Below are 21363 nucleotides of genomic sequence, written 5' to 3' on the forward strand. Positions count from 1 at the left end.
CACATCAGAGTTGTGTTAAGTTACCTGAGTTTCATTTCTTGAACTGCTCACTTAACGGTGAAGTGATCAGCTTGATTTTGCGGTGAGCATGATGTGATTGCATTACTGCAGTAATACAGTTACTGCGGTAACTCTTTTGCCAAGTCATCCATGAGTTAGTAAGATCTGCACACATGTATGTGATCAGAAGGATGGATGCTCATATACAGACTACAGAGTTTATCTATAGTCTGCATCTGATCCTCGGGTCTGACCAAACGCAGATTGCCTCTTTTTAAAAAAAAAAAATCATCATTTGTAATCATAGTATGATGTTTAAAGGAGGGATGTGAAGATGTTGCAGGCTGTCCCTGTCTCACAGCTGGTAACTACAGTAAAGGCCACAACCTCCCTTGGTCGGCATTTAAAGACGGCATGAATCACAAGTTCTGTGTCAGACAGGCAGATTGTCTGTGCTCCACAAATCTTCAGAGGCACAGTGTGGATCCCAGCTGGACATGAGTAGTCTTAATGGTCTATCAGCCAACTGTTTTTTTGCATATGTCTATGTTGATGTCCTTCTGTTGCTTTCTTTTTCAAATCTATTTTAAGTAGATGATCCCTTCCTGACATGTTTAAGACAAAAATGTAAATGCTTATGCATATTTCAAAACCACAAAATGTCACCTCCAAAATGACCATAAACTAGATCTCTTTAAAAAAGTTTAAATAAAAATTCAACATAATAACTTTCATGAAAGTAGGATTTATTGCAGGGTTATATTAACTACATTTGTGTTAAGTGTACTAATAAACAGGTAAGTTAGTGTGTAAATCCAAGACATAAGTGTTCCTGTGAGGATGTTAATTTACTGTCACAGACTTCATAAATATAAATATAAATACAAGCAGTATAATAGAAACTTTTCTTGTTGTTTTGACTGTCTACACACTTTGTCCAGTGTACAGTATGTTCTGTTTGTGACTTAGTGTATCGGCCTTCCTTGTCAAGATTGCCACATTGAGTGGGCAAAGTAGCATGGACTGTGTGAGTGAGGATTGTGGTAGTGGGAGGTTATATTGTATGTGTCATTTGTCAGTTTGTCACATCCATTTAATACTGTGACACACTGCCAGTCTCTGTATGTGATGCTGTTGAACAGTGCAGGGAAGAAGTTGGTGATTATTGGATTGGAATTAAACACAGCTGTGATTATCTCCTGTGTTGATTTTTCTACTTTCTCTTTTAACAGTCTTATAGAGAATGAATGAACAGCAATACGTTTTTGGTGACTGTATTGAACCCCATAATAATATGATAAAAAAATAAAAATGTTAGTGACAGTGGTACAAAGTAAACTAAGCACAGTTGATCACATTCTTGAAACACTCAGTTGTTAAATATATTGCTGATTTTTCATAAATATGACAGTGCTTGTTATAATTTGAGTGAAATATCATTTTATGATACCATCATATCATATCTGAGTTATTGATGACTTGTTTACATGACCCACTTATTTTAACCGTAACTTCATAGCTAAAGCACAAAGATGCTGCCAATGCTGAGCTTCAATATACTGAACAGAAGATAGCACAGTTAAGATGTGGGGGCTTTCCTTCCTGTTCACTTCACACCAAACCAGGACTTAAAATGTGTGAACGTACATTTAAGCAAATGTAAGATTAGTAAGATGATACCACAGCAACATCACCTCAGTCTTTCAGTTTCTCAGTTCTTCATATCTTCTTTATAAATGACCATACACTCGTTAGTGTGACACATAGAGGAATAGGGAAGCGCATGTTTTCTTCCAGTAAATGGCAGCATGATGCTTTACCATTGCATCACTCAAAGGTCACAGGGTTGATTGTTGCCACAGTCATGTCGCCTGCCCATGTTCCCTGCAGCAAGCTAAACAGGTCTTTTATTATTTGCATCTAGTCTTAGTTCCCTTTCAGTTTATTCACTTGGTACAACATATTAGGATAACTCTAACCTTAACCCTCTATTCATGCCTTTAAGGCAAATGATCTGTGATAACGTATGTGAGGCTCCGCCTGCACATATATACATCCATCACCACAGTCATCCTTCAGTTCGTACTATGGATGTATAAAAAGAACTGTATACAGCGTCAGAGGCGGGGCCCGGTTCATTCCTATGAAAGCTGCTCCTCTTCCACTTTGCTTCTGCATCATTGGGCCCATGGAGCAAGCACATTATAGCAACTTTAGCTGGCTAACTTGAATGGGGATAAAACAATCTTATCATGCAGCTCTTCTGGACTTTCAACGTGTGATCGGACTGAACAGATCAAATTCTGATAGTAAAATGAGTCATTTTGTGGGAGATTGTGATGCTCAGAAAAATGTATCCACTGATTTACAGAATATAGGTTTATGAGAAAAAGTCTATTTGGGCCCAATAGCATCATATGCTATATTTCCCCCCACTTTCAGGTATTCTGGAAATAAAGTGGTAACGTCTTAGCCAGATATTACAGTCATAGGGATAATGTCTGAGTCTACTCTAAGATGTTGGACCTTTAAATCCAATCGTAATCACATAACACAGAGGACTATGAGTAGCCTATTATGGCTGCCAGTTCAGACTGGTTTCAGTAATTTGACCCCCAAACACAACATTGAGCTTAATTTTTTATGATAGAGCAACAACCAGTGAAAGCAGCACATGGACAGTTTGGTATTTTCCTTAACATGGAATTAGCTTTGCCCCCCTGTGTAGTATGCTGGTTCCCAGCGCTGCAGGCACAGGGTACTGCCGGTAGGAGATGCGCAAATAGGTAGCAAAAGTGATATTTACTAGGGGTGCAACGGTACAGGTAACCCACGGTACGGTCCGTACCTCGGTTTTTGGGCCACGGTTTTGGTTTGGTTGCGGTACGTGCAATGAGAACAACTTTGCCTCCCGCATGTATTCAACGGTGAAACCAAAATTAACCCACACCGGAGATTTGAATGAAGCCGGTGCTTCTTCAAACTTTTGTCTCTCAACTCCTCTGCTCCTCTGCTAGTGCATGTCTCTGTTTTTTTTCATAAAACTACTGAATTATAACTAGGGTTGCAAAGGGGTGGAAAATTTCCGGTAAATTTCCATGGGAAGTTAAGCTGGGGAATTTTGGAAATATTCGAAATTGGAAACTTTCCATGGGAATTAAGGGAATTATGGGAATTTATGGGAATTAAGTGGGAATTTATGGGAATTTATGGCAACATAGGGTAATTTAGTGGAAAGGTATCATCATTTGATTGATTAATTGGATAAAAAAAGTCCACCCCTTTATTAAAAAACAGAACATTTAAGTTGACAATGAAAAAAGGTGCACAATGTCGCTTGATGTCCCTGAGCTGTTGAAGTTACATTAAATTATAAAATTATTTATAATTTAATATTAAAAAAATTAAAAAAAATTAAAAACTAAATGTTATTATTCTTAATGGTTTCGCAGACAACTCTGAAAAAATACAACAATGTGTCTGTGAAGCTACACATCCCTGACGGGATCTGTGCATGTGATGGAGGAATGCACAGTGCATGTAGGGGGCGTGGTCTCAGATAGCATAGATATTCAACTGTACTGTATGATATCTGGTTGTTTTAGTCAGGATTATGCTAAAATATTATTTTACACAACTATATTTAAGTTCCCTAATAAGAACATACCTTCAGTTTAGTAAAGTCCCGGTTTATTCCCGTTAATTCCCATGGAAAGTTTCCAAGTTTGAAAATTCCCAGAATTTTGCAACCCTAATTATAACCCAATATTTTTTGATGAAGGAGACATTAGGTTAGCAACTCATCAGCCTCTTTTTACGACTTTCTTTTCAGCAAAAATAGTCTCATGTTTTATTCTTGAGACACATTCTTCAGCACAGCTGGTGATATCCCATACTACAGCCTATGTGATATATCTGGTTCCTCTCCTTCAGGGAACAGAAGTTGTTGTCATAACATCTCATTTACGACATACAACAATACTGACTTACTATTACTTATTAGTTTATTTCATTAAAGCTTTGTGAACGATAAAGGTGCTTGTTGTCACTCTAGGGTCAAGCATTTCCACAAGACATGACAGGAGGGAGAAAGGTCTGAGATGGAGAGAGATCACAGTGGCGAGAGCGAGTGATGCATAGTGCTGCTGTTTTGCAGCACAGGCCCTCCACTAGAGACCCGACCTGCTCTCTAGTGCCTACTCAGCCTTTTCCTTTACAATGTCTTCTCAACTGCAGTTTTCTCTTCCCCCCTCCCCTCCTATTTTTCCTCATTCCTTATTTCCAGGCAGTGTTATTTCTTTTCCTTTTCTCTGAAGGTGTGTGTGTGTTGCTTGTTAGTTGCTGTGGGTTGCTTCTCCTGGGGCCACTCAGAGTCTGTTCAAAGAGCCGCCAGCCACTTGCTGCATTTGCGCCAGATTTCATTAGGAACTCTGGACCATACTCTCTGTTTTCACTATTAGTTAGAAACAGCATCCATCTGAGTGGCATGGTAGCACCCTGAGGGGGGACGACTGAATCCTGTAAGACTGTAAGATGGAATAGATGGATCAAGTACTTCTATTTGTGAAAGCATTAGGGCGATGCATTAAAAAAAACAAAAACCTTGTGAATTATTGAACACTCGATTTAAATGATATTAAATGAATTGTATAAATAGAAAACTAGCAACAGAAACTGAGTACTGAATGAGTTTTATATGCAGTAGTTCTTTGTTATCTGCTTAGACTCCATGGAGTGTTTGGCTGACTACACAAGAGCTAAATCCAGCAGACAACATAAATACCACCGCTGGCTATAATGTTTGTGTTTATGGTTATTGTTGCACCAACTCAGTAACCTCTCTGACAAACATACTCCCCTTTCCTTCTAATGGGAGGCTGGGTAGACTTGGCTACTCTCTCTGGTTTTGTATTTGAGTAAGGCTGTTAAGAGTATCAAAATGTCTCTGGGAGCATATTTTTTCAGAGGCCAGTACAGCACTGCCAGAACCTGCGGTCATATCCACAAATATTTCAAACTTTACTCTGTGTGTGTATAAATATTTGAGCTGCTTATTTACTTATTTACCACTACAGCAGTTAAAAGCTAGACTATTAGGTTTGTTGTTGAGTGTCTGCTGCAGACATACTGCATGCAGTTACTGTATGTGCTGTGCAGAATAAAACTACTAGCATTAATATAGTTTTTACTGATGTCCTCTTGATCCTCCCTAGTGACACTCTCAATTTAGATGTATTGATTGCCTCTGCCCAGCTCTGTTTTGGTATCAGCTTAATGCTTTCAGCTTACCTATGCAAAACTAAATGTTGAACTCCTCTGTACAGCCCACTCATATCCATGTGTCATTACATGTGCATTGATGCGCAGATAGCACTGATATTTAGTGCTTGAACAAGGATAAAAAAAAACAAAACATAACATACAAAAAACAGGGCAGCAAACTATGCACTGTGAAAGGATGTGAGGAACTTAATGGACTCTGGGATGTGAAGTATGGTGAAAATGATAAGGGTACTAGAGGGATTTGGTTGCCAAAAAAAGCTAAATGTATTGTTGATCCTACATTTCTGTATGGCTGCTTACAGTCATGGTTTAATAAACAGGCATGAGAACTTACCAGAAAGGCAAGGACACAATTGTTCTCAACATACTAGCACCTTGAAGTGTGTGGTGGGATTGGTGTGAAAGCACAACCTATCTAGTTTGACAAGGGAAATGTAAAAAGGTCAGTCTCACACCACAATTCAACCTAAAGCTCCTCGGTATTTGTCCAGTCTCTGTGGACGTTTACAGTTCAAATACCATGTGTCAGGTGCAGGGGTGTGAAGCTGGCACAAAACAGAAATACTTCCTAATATCACACTTGTTTCTGCAGGCCTAAATTTTGGAAGGGAGAGAAGTGGGATAGACTGAGCACAAGAGAAAGATGGTTTCATATTTCTACTGCAGTGTGCTGCTCTGTGCTCCTGGTTCACTGCAGCATGTTCTCTCCCTGCAGTGCTAGAAAAGGCTTTCAGATTCACAGGCCCAAAGTTAGGTATGCAGATGTGTGCCTGCTAACTTGTAATACTCTCATTCTTTTTGTACTTGTGTTTTTTCTGACTTGTGTGTGTATTGGGTGGAATGTTGGAGTGTCTTATACATACACCATGTTTTAATGTTAAGGATTGACTTTCACTTTATACAAGAGCATAAAGGAAATGTTGAGCAAGGTCATACAGAGTGCTGATTCATCTTCATGCTGTCAGTGATATAGGCAACATGGGACTGTACATTTCATACATTATAACAACCAAGCAGTGTGAGAGGTATGTACAGTACTGCACTTCATGGGGATACTTCATGGTTTATTAATGCACCGAGGCTCTGATCCAATGAAAAGACTTTTGCTGTGTTCCTTGAAGTAGGTCGTGACTAGTGCCCGACCGATGCTGGATTTTTGGGGCTGGTGCCAATACCGATATTAGCATTGTCTGATAATCTTATTTCTTCAAAATATCATGGCTGATAGTATTCCGGAGCCGTGCCGGATCTCCAGCGTACCGGCGTGACTGCAAAAAAAAAGAAGGGGGTTCGCCCAGATCTAACAGACTTGGATCCAAGAGAAGCATAGCTTTCACTCTTAACCACACTAACAATAGCCCAATAGCCATTCAGAAGTAGGGCGGGGGCGGGACTTGGGTTTTGACATTCGAAAGTGATCCCTATTAGGCGTGCAGGTGATCGAGTGGTTAAGAGCACATGCCAGTAGGCTTTACACGATCAGGATTTCATTTTACGATCAGGGCTGATCACCGATTAGTGAATTTAAATAAACCGATCACTGATCCGATCACATCTTCTTTGTCCACACTCCGTTTCTTAAACTCTGCATGCTCCTCCTCATGTTCCCTATCCAGGTAAATTTGTGGTGTTGAAACATTTTGAAGATGCTCCCCCACGAGGTACTTCAGTGTTGCACAGATTGCAAATAGCTTGTGTTTTATCTGTCTGTCCCATGGTCTGCCCACACCACTGACATGTTTGTTTAAATACAACAGCTAATGATTCAAGATTCAAAAAACTTTATTGTCCGTCACATCGTGACTACAGATCACTGTTGCACTGTAACTGTTTCAAAACTGTATACTGTATAATCTGTATTCTGAGTATGCTAAGAGCAATGTGACAATATGGTAGATAAGTGGCGAGATAGTTAAAAGGGTTATTTTCATATAATGTTATATATATGTTATGTGTTAAAATGGTGCCGCATACATAGCACCCCCCACCCCTCCCAACCTCCCGGGGCACGGAAAAAAGTTCATTTTTTTCCACTATCAGCCTTGGAATATGTACATAAACACATTTAATATAAACACTATATATAAACATAAAGATGTCATGGAAATATATAATGGATGATGATATTTAACAGTTTAACAATAAACACTGCAGTGAAACAGTAAACTTCACTGGGAATTTAATAATTATAAATAACTAAAAACAAAAAACAACCATAAAGGAAGAAAATAACAAAAAACATTTACATGTATATTAAACTTGAATTAAGGAAAAGGATAAGATGTACATGGTCTCTGAGGCAAAAACCCGGACATGGGAGGAGTTCGGTGAGGCCATGGAAAAAGACTTCCGGACGGCTTCGAAGAGATTCTGGACCACCATCCGGCGTCTCAGGAGGGGGAAGCAGTGCACCGTAAACACTGTGTACGGTGGGGACGGTGTGCTGCTGACCTCGACTCGGGACGTTGTGGATCGGTGGAAGGAATACTTCGAAGACCTCCTCAATCCCACCAACACGCCTTCTGGTAAGGAAGCAGGGCCTGGGGGCTTGGGTGTGGGCTCTCCTATCTCTGGGGTGGAGGTCGCCGAGGTGGTTAAAAAGCTCCTCGGTGGCAGGGCCCCGGGGGTGGATGAGATCCGCCCCGAGTTCCTCAAGGCCCTGGATGCTGTGGGGCTGTCATGGTTGACACGACTCTGCAGCATCGCGTGGACATCGGGGGCAGTGCCTCTGGATTGGCAGACTGGGGTGGTGGTCCCTCTTTTTAAGAAGGGGGACCGGAGGGTGTGTTCCAATTACAGGGGAATCGCACTCCTCAGCCTCCCTGGTAAGGTCTATTCGGGGGTGCTGGAGAGGAGGGTCCGTCGGATAGTCGAATCTCGGATTCAGGAGGAGCAGTGTGGTTTTCGTCCGGGCCGTGGAACAGTGGACCAGCTCTACACCCTCTACAGGATCCTTGAGGGTGCATGGGAGTTTGCCCAACCAGTCCACATGTGTTTTGTGGACTTGGAGAAGGCATTCGACCGTGTCCCTCGGGGGATCCTGTGGGGGGTTCTCCGGGAGTATGGGGTATCGGACTCCCTGATAAGGGCCGTCCGTTCCCTGTATGACCGGTGTCAGAGCTTGGTCCGCATTTCCGGCAATAAGTCGGACTTGTTTCCAGTGAGAGTTGGACTCCGCCAGGGCTGCCCTTTGTCACCGATCCTGTTCATAATTTTTATGGACAGGATTTCTAGGCGCAGCCAGGGTGTAGAGGGGGTCCGGTTTGGTGACCTCAGGATTGGGTCACTGCTTTTTGCAGATGATGTGGTCCTGTTGGCTTCATCAGACCGTGACCTCCAACTCTCATTGGATCGGTTCGCAGCCGAGTGTGAAGCGGCCGGGATGAGAATCAGCACCTCCAAATCCGAGGCCATGGTCCTCAACCGGAAAAGGGTGGAGTGCACTCTTCGGGTCGGGGATGAGATTCTGCCTCAAGTGGAGGAGTTCAAGTACCTCGGGGTCTTGTTCACGAGTGAGGGAAGGATGGAACGGGAGATCGACAGGCGGATCGGTGCGGCGTCTGCAGTAATGCGGACTCTGCACAGATCCGTCGTGGTGAAGAGAGAGCTGAGCCGAAAGGCGAAGCTCTCGATTTACCAGTCGATCTTCGTTCCTACCCTCACCTATGGTCATGAGCTTTGGGTAGTGACCGAAAGAACAAGATCGCGGGTACAAGCGGCCGAAATGAGCTTCCTCCGTAGGGTGGCTGGGCTCTCCCTTAGAGATAGGGTGAGAAGCTCAGTTATCCGGAGGGAGCTCGGAGTAGACCCGCTGCTCCTCCACGTCGAGAGGAGCCAGATGAGGTGGTTCGGGCATCTAATCAGGATGCCTCCCGGACGCCTCCCTGGTGAGGTGTTCAGGGCACGTCCCACCGGTAGGAGACCCCGGGGAAGACCCAGGACACGCTGGAGAGACTATGTCTCTCGGCTGGCCTGGGAACGCCTCGGGGTCCCCCTGGAAGAGCTGGACGAAGTGGCTGGGGAGAGGGAAGTCTGGGCTTCCCTGCTTAGGCTGCTGCCCCCGCGACCCGACCCCGGATAAGCGGCAAGAAGATGGATGGATGGATGGATGGATAAGATGTACATAAAATGCTGCCTATGTATCAACAACAAAAAGCTCAATAGATCTCCTTTGAGGAGGTCTTAGTTAGCACTTCTTCACTAGATATAATCAATCTGTCTTTATCAACAGGTCATGTCCTTTTGAAGTAGCTATAATTAAATCTCTTCTTAAAAATCCTACTCTTGATTTAGGTGTTTTAGCAAACTGTAGACCTCTATCCAACCTCCTCTTTCTCTCTGAGATCCTCGAGAAAGCAGTCAGCAATCAGTTGTGTGAATTGATACATGACAACAGTTTATTGGAATAATACATCATATTGCAAAAATTAAGCACATTCAGTGTTGTTTCAAAAAGATCCAGAAAAAACGAATCTATCTAATCTATGCATGTGTTACTTCTAGGCTGGATCATTGTTATTGCTTATGAAGTCTCTAAAAACTCTCCAGCTGGTCCAGAATACAGCTACATGTGTACCGACAAGAACTAGGAAAAGAGATCATGTTTCTTCCATTTTAGCTTTTCACCCACAAAGCTCTTAATGGTCAGACACCATCATATCAGCTCATAAGAGCTCATACAGTAGTACCGTATAACCCCACTGGACCACTGTTCCCCATGAATGCAGGGATACTTGTGGTTGTCTGTGTCACTACCTCAACTCATCCCCTCCCTTGCTCTTTCTCTCTCAACTCGACCAGTCAAGAAAGATGGCCGCCCATCTTAGAGCCTGGTTCAGCTTGAGGTTTCTTCTTGTTGAAGGAGAGGTTTTCATTGCAGCTGTGCTTGATTGTGGGGCAATGTTGGGTCCCACATTCACAGACCTGCTCTATTTGATAAGTGCCCAATGATAACCTTTGTTTTGATTTGGCCCTGTATAAATAAAATCTACTTGACTTGTCTTACTCAATGAATGAGGGGTTCAAGCAGATTGAGGAATGAGAAATTGAATGTGTTTACAGTGCACTCAAACATACCATGATTGGGTTATTTAAACTAAAAAAAGACCAAAGGAGACAATCTAGAAAAGTCACTGACGCCAGCTGTTGTCTTCTGCATGTTTAGTACCTGCATGCATTGCTTCCTTTGAATCCCTTCTGCATGAGTACACAATTTAAACCTATTATGAGAGAAGCACACTCTGCTAGTAACAATGGAAACCTACTATACTGAGAGGCTGGTGTGTGTGTGTGTGTGTGGGGGGGGTTCATATATTGAAAATCTTAAGGATTGTAAATTCAACAAATGATGTCCCTTGCAGCTGAACTCTAATCTCAATGGGTCCAGACTTATGAGCACAGCTTAAGGTTTGACCATAATATGTAGTAAACCTCTAAGTGTAAAACAGCTGCAGCTGTCTTAGAATTTAATGATTCCTGACAGCAGAGCTCTCAGTTGCTCTTTTAACTTGGGGGTGGAGGATTCGTATCAGAAGTTTATTGTATTAATAGGCTATTTATGCAAATTGCTGTCTGCTTTTTTTCTCTGTTGGCATCCAGTGACCTGCACTGTTTCTGAAATCAAGGGCCCTCCACAGTTTAACAGAGAAGCAACGTTTTTAAAACCGCAAGCTGTCTGATGATGAGAGAGTAAAGATGAGGAACTGACATGGATTCACATCTTTTTATACAATTTTGACTTTGATCCTTTTAATGAATGTCACTGAAGAAGTAGAAGAAGAAGGAGGGGAGATTCCGTCTAAATCCTCTTTATGGACTGATTTGAGAACGACGTTAGGTTAGCTTTTCTCGCTCTCTCTGCCTGACTGAGCTCCTGTGTAGGATATCCCCGACAGTTCTCGTCTGTTAGCTTGCCTCCCTCTTCCGCAGCCATCTGCTTGGGTCTGTGTGTTTTCTGCAGCTGCCAACATACTACACAACACAGTGATGTGCTTTCCAGGCCAGCACTGCCTGCCTGCCTGCCTGCCTGCCTGCTTCGCTCACGTAAGCCCTGTCTCAAGAGGGAATTCACTCAGGCTGGGTGTAGGTGGAGTTATGGATGGAAAGCATGAAGAGCAGCCTTTTTTCACTCAATTTTGCATTTTGTTTGGAAGAAACTTGTGTATGAGATGATGCTGTGGATATGCATGTTTCTCATGTCAGTAGCTTGTCTGGTACTAAATGGCACCATCTCCCCCATTCTCCTCAATCATTCCTCTTTGATCAATGCCCTTATCCATCTTTAAAGTAATAGCCAATAGTTGTATTATAGCAGATACAGATATAAATATGTTACAGTTAAAATAACTAATACATTTTTCAGATATGAATTATTTATGTTATATAACACAAAGAAATACGTTGTGTACGTACGAGTGTAGAGAGTTTTGACTAATCATTATTCTACTAATGGAAACAAAACCAGGAAGCTTCTTTTCCCAAGTTTCGCTATGCAAATGTTTTCACTTAAAATAATATTATCATATGTTCTTTGGAGAAGCATCTGTATAAACCAGATGACAGATTGTTAACATATTTTATGTGTGATAAAGTACTAATTAGGCATTGCTATCACAAGAAATAAAGTGCAAAAGTGCTATAAATTAGATCATGGAAATGGCAAAATATTAATTATGTGATCCTGATTAGTGTCAAATAAAATCATTCTGATTATAACTTATTATAAACCTGCAGCCATATAAGCCTTATCTTTGTGCTCATGTGAAAAATATAGAACATAGTGTACCAAATGTGTATTCTGATTAATTCAGTTTCAATTCCAGAAAACACCTGTGTTGCTGTATTGCAGTGAAACCATTTAAAATAAATTGTAAAAACGTTTTGAGAATACATAAGTCTCGATGCTTTAAGCTGTGTTCAAATCAACAACAACAACACTGCATCAAAAAACTCAAGGGGCTGCATTGGTGTGGGCGTGTTGCTACTTGCCACAGGGCACCGGTATGAAGATAAAGTATAAACCAGGAAGTCCATTTTAAAATAATATAAATCAGGTGCTTGGAGCTGATTGATTTCTGTGTACCTGACAAAGAGACAAAGAGCAATTTGGGCTTGAAATCTTATATTTTTTAGCATAATAATAAAAAATAAACTACAGCTGGTGATAGTCCTGAGAATCTCTTTTATAATTCTCGGTCTTGAATGTAACAGTAGCTCTTAGTACATTTTTTAATCACAGCCACTGTTATCTTCTTTTTTTATCCTCCATATCTATGAATTTTTAAAACAAGATCTGAATGGTTGGATACACACAGAAAAAAAGAAGCAGCTGTATTCCTATATCCACTCCTTTTTGCCCCCCATTTTTCTTTGTCCTTCCTTCCTGTCTCTCTCTCTCTGTCTGCAGTTTTTAATCCGCAAAGTGCACCTTGGCCCATTAGTGCAGTAAATCTGAGCCCTCTAACTTGAGCCAGGACGAGTCTGTAGTGTGTACCGCATTGCTGCAGTCAGCAGCAGCATCCTTTCCAAATGCAGCTCACTACAGGCGACTCCGAGAGAGTGGTGCATTGCTCTACGATGGTCTACAGACAGTGATCAGGTGTTAGCACCAAATGTTTTGTGCAGGATCTGAATAGGCTAAAACAGATGATAACCTATTACATTAAACTACAAAGAGGGCAAAAGTGAGCACTGGAGCCTTGAGAGAGGCCCCATGTGGTTGATTTTCCTTATGTATGAAACCACACACTAATTATAGAGGTCAGGTTCCACTACACTGTAAAAATAGCTTCACTGTAGGATTTTGTTTTTATGGTGTAACAGGGCTAGTGTTTGACCTAAAAATCCAGATGTTGGCCAATCAGTGCTATTTATAGGCTACCTAATATTAAAGAATCTTTCATGATTAATAATCGTTGAGAAAAACAAATATGTATGAGCTGTATGTTGTTGTGGTGAAGTTTAGTGTCACTGTAGCTGAGTTGTTGATATCACTGGTGTCTTTAGTTTGGATATTATGTTCTTTGTGTGCTCAATGTTTCTGTAATTTTCCTTCAGAGTTCCTTTTTTGTGTGCAAGTTGTGATGCTGCCAAATGATAAAGCAATGGTTGTGTGAATAACTTGCTGGTATTTGGCTTCACTTAACGTTAGTTGGACTGTATTTTTTACTGGCCAAAATACTAGTTTTTGTGTCACATTTAATAAGGTATTACCTACCAAGCACCAAATGCAGATGGATTTTATGTTATTTTCCTGTTAATTTCCTGTTTGTAACTAGGAGTGCCTGATATGATCTGTGGCCATTTTAAAATAAAGTGCATTATTAAAAGCTTTTGATTGTGCATCTTAAATAAAGTGCTTAGTTTTAGAAAAATAAAAAAGAATCCTTACTTTTTAACTCAAACTTAAACCATAAACTTAATTTCACATCTAACAACTTTATAACAATACATCTCAACACACATGAACTCTTTTCTTTGTGTGTATCTCACTGACAGTCGAGTCTCTCCATGTGTCCAAATGCACGGATTTGATTGGCTAATAAGCATCAACTAAGAAGATTGGCTATGTACAGTCAGTGGTCTGTGAGTTTCTGAGGGCTGCATTTTTACCGTATTAGCTGGAGAAGCTGCGCCCGCTGAAATAGAAACGCTTGGAAAAAATATAACAATCCTCAGTATTTCATCAGCTATAGGTCCAGGTCTGTATAGGCATCTCGCCTATTAGTGACCTCTGCTGTATAGGGACAAACATGAGTCATTTCTTAAACCTGTCCATCTTTGTCACACCCATTGAAAATCTTAGAAACTTCAAAAACGCCACTTCAAGCTCCGCCACTAAACCATACAACCTAGTTGGTCTCACCAACATTTGTAAACCTTCTTTTTCACTCTTGCTGGTACCCTTCTGTCGCAGATCACTCCTGACACTTTTCTCCACCCACTCCACCCTGTCTGCTCTCTGTCTCACTACCTGCTCCCTACTCTCACTGAAGATCACGATGTCATCTGCGAACATCAACGTCGATTGAGACTCCTGCCTGATCTTGTCTGTCAACCTGTCACCATTGCAAACAAGGAAAGGCATCGGAGACGGATCCTTGATGTTATCCCACCTCCACGCTGCACCCATCCCATCTGTCAGTCCAAGTGCACACATCACCGCTGTCACACTGCCCTCATACATATCCTGCAACACTCTTACATACTTGCCCTACAACTCTTCACATACAATACCACACCTCCTCTCTTGGCACCCGCTCATATCTTTTCTCTCCATCCACAAAGACACCACAAACTCTTTCTGACCTCCTCTATACTACATCAGTGCTCTGTATTGCTCTTTTCTGGCATGAAACCATAACTGCTGTTACTTCATCATCACCTCTCCTCGTAACCTAGCTTACTCTTTCCTGTAACTTGACGCTGTGCTGATCAACTTTATACCTCTGTAGTTACTACCAGGATTGCAAACTTTCCATGGGAATTATGGGAATGAACTGGAAATTTGGGGTAATTTGTACAAACTGTATCAATTCGATACAAACATAAATGTAACCATTTAGTTTTGTCATAAGCAGACATGCATGCAAACTAATTTTTTTTTTTAAACAACATTTTGACTGATTTATTCTTTCATTGAACAACAAAAACATGAATGTTGTGTAAAATAAACATATTCCCTATGAGTCCCATACAAAATGTGAAATGAAAGGAACCCCCTTCGCTCCAAAAAAAGTGGAATGCACAGTGCATGTAGGGGGTGTGGCCCTGCAATAAGTAATAGTAGTGCTATCTGCATGTGATTGAGGAACAGGGGAGATATTCAACTGTATTTGCTTTAAATATGGTTGTATTAACCAAGATTATGCTACAAGATGTTTTTTTCCTAACGACATTAGAGTTTCCTGTTAAAGGCGAACATGCAATGTACATTTCCAGTTTATTCATGTTAATTCCCATATTTTCCCATTCATTCCCATGGAAAGTTTCCAACTTTGAAAATTCCCAGAATTTTGCAACCCTAGTTACTACAGCTCTGCACAATGCACATCACTCTTATTCTTGAAAATCAGTACCAGTACCTTTTCAGCACACGCTAGTCAGCACATTTCCATTGCTGTCCTTCATCATCTAACCTGCTGCACATCCTTCCTAGCTTGGTCACTCTGTCTAGCTAGCCGATCAGTACAAGTCCTTTTCTCCTTCTTTAGTGTCCCAACCTCTCATACAACTCACTATATGCCTCCTCAACTTTTGCCACCTTTCTCTTCACCTTACTCTGCATCTCCTTGTACTCCTGTCTTCTTTCTTCAACTCTCCTCTCTGGCTATCCCACTTCTTCCTCACCAACCACTTCCTCTGTATACTTTCCTGTACTTCCACATTCCACCGCTATGTCATGCCTGTCTTAACTCCTCCCTGAACTCCACACAACAGTCTTCCTTCTTTAACTTTCACCATTTCGGTCTTCATTTTCCTTCTCTTCTTGGTCTCCAATGTCATCATGCAGACCACCATCTGATGCTACCTAGCTACGTTCTCCCCTGCCACCACCTTGCACCTCCTGCATAAGACACAGTCCACAAATTTGAACCTGCCTCCCCTCTTGTACGTCACCCTTTACTCCTCCCTCTTCTTGAAATATGTATTCACCACAGTCATTTTCATTCTTTTTGAGAAATCCAGCTATCCATCTGTCTTTCCACATTCCTCTTTGACACCAAATCTGCCCGTCACTTCTTCATCACCTCTGTCCTCTTCACCAACAGCAATATTGAAGTCCGCCCATCTGCAGGATCTCAATCCATTATGGCGAAGTGTGTTACCAATGGTTTTCTTGGTGACTGTGGTCCCAGCTCCCTTAAGTTCATTAACAAGATCCTCCCGTGTAATTCTGGGCTGATCCCTCACCTTTCTCAGAATCATCCTTACCCCACGAGGTGACATCTTCCATGGAGCTCCAGAGCGAGGGTGATTGACTGTATTTCTTCTATTTTTGAATTCTTCAAGCTTCTTGCTGATGGTCTTGTAGCCCATTCCAGCCTTGTGCAAGTCTACAGTCTTGTCCCTGATGTCCTTTGACAGCTCTTTGGTCTTGCCCATGGTGGTGGAGAGGTTTGAATGGAAGAGATTGATTCTGTGACAGGTTTCTTTTATACACATAATGAGTTGAGATTAGGAGAACTTTCCTAAAGGGACAGGACTAATTTGAGTGCCTCATGGGCACATAACCGGTCTGTGGGGGTCAGAATTCTTGCTGTTTGGTAGGGGATCAAATACTTGTTTCACTCAATCAAATACAACTTAATTTATAACCTTTATTTAATGTTTTTTTCTGGATTTTTTGTTGATATTCTGTCTCTCTCTGTTAAAACCTGCCATACAAATTATGGACTGTTCATATCTTTGTAAGGGGGTAAACTTACAAAATCAACAGGGGATCAAATAATTATTTCCTCCACTGTATCTCCTTTCTTTCACTGCATCATATCAGCCGACTTGTTGACATTCAAAGTTCTGACTCTTGCACCACACTCCTACTCTCTCTCAGCTCCCGCTTCCTCCCTCTCCTCCTTCATTCAGCAATAGCATAGTTTCCACTGGCACCCTGCTGGTCAACAGGACCAGTAGTGGCTATTGGTAACCCGGCTGGGTCTCAACCAGTGCAGTGTGGAAATCTAATTTAGGACTCACATATTTGATCTGACCTATGTTTTTCCCTGGATCCTCCTCTTTTATCCAGACTTGGGACCGGCACTGCACTAAGATCGCAGTGACTGGGTTATTGTGATTAAACAAATTACAGCAGTTACTTTACTTTCTGCACAATTTGCAGAAAATGAATCCATATTTATTGTTCTATTTAAAATGTACTTCCAAACAGATGTAGTTGTTGTCCCTGCTCATGTGTATCTTGAGCATTAGCTTGCTCACCTATGGTTGTTCTGGAAATCAGTGCAGTTGATAGCTGAAAGGCTAAAACAGTTGTTTCTAAGTTTTATATCACTGTCCCCATTCATGCTTACGTACTTGTACATTAGTATGAAGTACAATTTTATATTGCTGAGCTGAATGGTAAAAAATGTGTGATACTTACCCTATGTATCACTGAGCAACTTAAATTTCTGCAAGTTTATTTGAAATATAATCTACTCTGTTTCATAGGCTTTTTAGAAAACAGTCCTAACCTTGCCAGTAGCAAACCTACTGAAACAAGAACATATTTGCACAACATATCAGTTAGCTGTTGGCAATTTCAGTCAATCTAGATTCACACATCAGGTTAAAATGTAAAAATCCTGCTACCTGCAACCAGCCAGAAAGGACTCCCCACCACCACACCCACTGCACCCTCTGATCCACATCACTGGCAGATGATTCAGGAGGACGTTGCTGCGCTGTGTAGTAAATCTACTACTGTGCCTTTTATCTAACAGGTTCATGGCATCATCATCACCTGATAGAAGGGATGACCGGTGTCCCATTGTGGCATGATTGAAATGAATGGCCAGGGAGCGTTAAATGAGTCCTTGGGAACATGGGGACACCTTATACGCTGCCTGGGAAATTGATGGGAGGAGAAAGTCACCTTCATGTTGTCATTACGATGTTGGTTACGAGCCATGACTCATGTGAGTGCAGCCACTGGTGAAATAGGGTAGCATGAGCCACTGAGCTCATAGCTTTGTCAGGGTGACATAGATGCCACTCTCTCTGCTGTTCCCCTCGTTTTATTTTATCCTCTAACTGGGCTACAACAGCAGTGCCGCTCCCTTTCCTCCCAGATCCCTGTATTGACTTGTAATGGTTTGATGGGGTATTTTAAATGCATGCTAATGGCATATGTGTAAACCTAACCACCCACCCAGCCCTCACTGATGCCCAGCTCTCTCGATGTAACCCTCTCTACAGCAGTGGCCTGTTTCTTGGGCAGGCACTTTGAATTATTCATAGAATCATGTCGCTCAACGCAGCGCATCAGCCACGGTTTGCTGTTTTGAGCACGCACACACACACACACACACACACACACACACACACACACACACACACACACACACACACACACACACACACACACACACACACACACACACACAAAATATACAATATACAATATGCAAATACACTGCAGCCATAAGATAATGAAGTAGAATCAGGATTATATGTGTCATTGTACACTTTGTTGTCTCTGCTTGGCCTTTTACTGCATTTGAAGGTAGAAGCAGGTGTTTTTCTGTGTTGTGTTGTGACGTGATTATATTCTTGTGTCTGAATAGGTAGTTCTGATTATTCCAGCCTGGTATCCATAGCCTTTATTTCTTACTCACATCTTACTGTTAAGGTGATAAATCTGTAACTGACAGCTGTGGGAAACTACAGAAGTTACATAGGGCTGATGGTTTATTAATTCAGCTCATGTCCGCAGAGTGAGGACATGACTCCATCTAGTGGTAGAAATATGTAGCAGTCCTTTTGAAAAAGGTGATACAATGTCAAATAAATTCTCCTCCTCCTCTGACTACAGTTTTCAAAGATTATCTCTTATTTTACAAAATATAGCCTTATGTTTGGGTTCACTTCCAAATTACAAGTAAACCAACATAAAAACAAAAGTGACATGTGGCTTAGAAGTGACACATTTATAAGATAGTCTTTGGATAATCTGCAATCTTGCAACATTTGAAATTTTGGCAGTTAAGGAACAGTCCTGTATGAAGTCCGCCAGTAGTCTTTCTGTCTTTGCTATAATTTACCATCACTACATCCTGCACCTAACATGGACTATGTTTTGCTTGAAAAAGGCTTGAAATCCACCTAACTTTCAGCCAAATAAAACTGAGGCAAGGCTGTTATGGATCTGTTTGATCGCTGCTGAGAAAGGTTTGGTGAGTCATTGTTTAATTATTGTCTTGTGCTCCTGATCTTCATTTGGATGCATTGATCATTATAAAATATGTTTGATATTTTCAGTCTTTTGACGTAGGTGGTCACACGAGACTGTGGTAGAAGTTGTGGTTAGTTAATGTGAGATGTTCTCTGTCATATAACATGTTGTGATGATCACACTGGACAGCTGTGGTTTGGGGGGTACAGCGGGTCATACACCAATAAGAATGTTGGTGGTTTGATCCCCAGCTCCTCTACTTGGCATGTTAGTGTTTTTGGGTTTTGATTTATTTTCAGAAATCTACCAGCCACTTTTATATTTGACCAGCATGTGGCTGATGCTAATGTCCCACCCTGATCACTACATATACTCAATAGATTTCCTTAATAATCAGTCACATGAATCCATGAAACACATCATGACCAAGACTGGCTCTGACTATACAAACTGAAAAACGTCCTAGTTTTTCTTCTGATGGCTGAATGACAATGATGTTAAACTAATTGGGTTAAAATTAATTGCTGTGATCTTAATGGAGGTACAGTGTAGGCATGTTTATTCACATCTTCCTGACATTTTACCTGGTATATCATAATATGACGGTATTTACGCTTAAAAAAAACAAACATAAAGGACGAGCTGCTGGCTAAGGGAGTCATTTTGACATGTATTATGTAGTATTGTCTACGTAGTGATGCGCGAATAAGGACTTATTAATATCCGAACCCATCCTACCTCTTATGAAAGCCAATCCGCACTGCCCGACCTGCAAAAATATGTCAGTCAACCACCTGGACCCGATCTGACCCACAAACCACCAAATAAAATACTAATATGAATACACCTATGGTAAGACCGCTAAGGTAGAGGATCAATGCAAAACTTCAGAGACAAAACATTTAACACAGTCTTATCTGTTGATCTGGTACTACAGGGGAGAAACAGCTGATTAAATGGCAGGAACAAAGTTTCTGAAGGCCATAAGATATATATAATAATATCAGCTCCAACAAAGAAAAATCTGGCGAGTTTCATTCACCACAAACATAACAAGACACGAATAACCAAATAATTGTGGCGAAAGTTTTCAGTGACATTTGAGTTGAATTTGAGTCACTTCTTCTGCAGTTTTCAGAGTAAACGAGCAGAAATACGGACAGCGCCACTCTGCTATTGCCACCCGCTTTGTGGTCAGAGGGGGGGATTACATGCTGCCTTCATGTGCTCCTCGTGAACTCCACCTTTCCTTGCAGTCTGTGTTTATGATTGTTGTGGCAATCATACTGTACCTTGGGGATTTCTAAATACTCTGGTGCAGTGTAACCTACAGGTGTGAACTAGATATGAATGGATCGAGCTTTAGAGACCTGTATAGTATGGCATATTGCAGATATATTAGTATTGTGTGTATACTACAATGATGTACAAGTTGATAAACAACATAAATGGTAAATAAAACATGAAATTCACATTAATATGGCTGCTCCAAATTATACACTACAGTGTTTCCCACAGGACAGGCATCTATTTGTGGTGGTGTGGTCCTCAGCTCATTTTTGATTCTCCCCAAATGAGAAAATGATCGCTCCCCCCCACAGTTTGTCACCGGCAACGTAAGGAACATCCTCAAAGCCACATAAACATTAGGGAAGACTAACTGCAGGCCAAACTTCAACATGGTTTTCAGCATATATGAGGGTGACTTGTCTGTTTCAGCCAACATGAAGGATCGGAACTGCAGACACTTAAAAACACGCTGTTCCGCCTACGGGACGGACCGGAAGTTGGGAGGTAGCGACAAGTTATTCTGAATGTTTTAAACACCAACCCTTAAACATATATATTCATGCCGTACATTGTTAGAAAGCTTAGATTCTCCTGATTCATTCAAGACCACTCATGAATTATATGGTTGCTCACAGCTGTAATAGTATTAGCGGTTAGCTCGGCTAGCCACTAAAGTAAGCTAACAGCTATAATGCTACATACCTTCAAAGTCTTCTCTTTATCCACGACGATCATCTTATGACTCAGGACTTTCTGTGCAGCTCGCCAAGTATCCATTCTGGTGAAATATGAAATCTGTTTCAATAAAACCGAAATATTTTCCTCAATATGTCCATGTATTTAGTCCAACACGTAAGGAAACAGACACGGAACAAACCATATACGGTCCCTTTCACGTCACT

General features: G+C 41.3%; 1 protein-coding gene across 1 annotated transcript in view; it reads left to right on the forward strand.

The window, feature by feature from the left end:
- The window catches only part of kcnab2a (potassium voltage-gated channel subfamily A regulatory beta subunit 2a), an 88934-nt gene that overhangs the window by 18999 nt on the left and 48572 nt on the right, over nucleotides 1-21363 (forward strand). The window lies entirely within an intron of this gene.

Source organism: Scomber japonicus, chromosome 3, assembly GCF_027409825.1.
Source record: "Scomber japonicus isolate fScoJap1 chromosome 3, fScoJap1.pri, whole genome shotgun sequence".
NCBI classification, from domain to species: domain Eukaryota; kingdom Metazoa; phylum Chordata; class Actinopteri; order Scombriformes; family Scombridae; genus Scomber; species Scomber japonicus.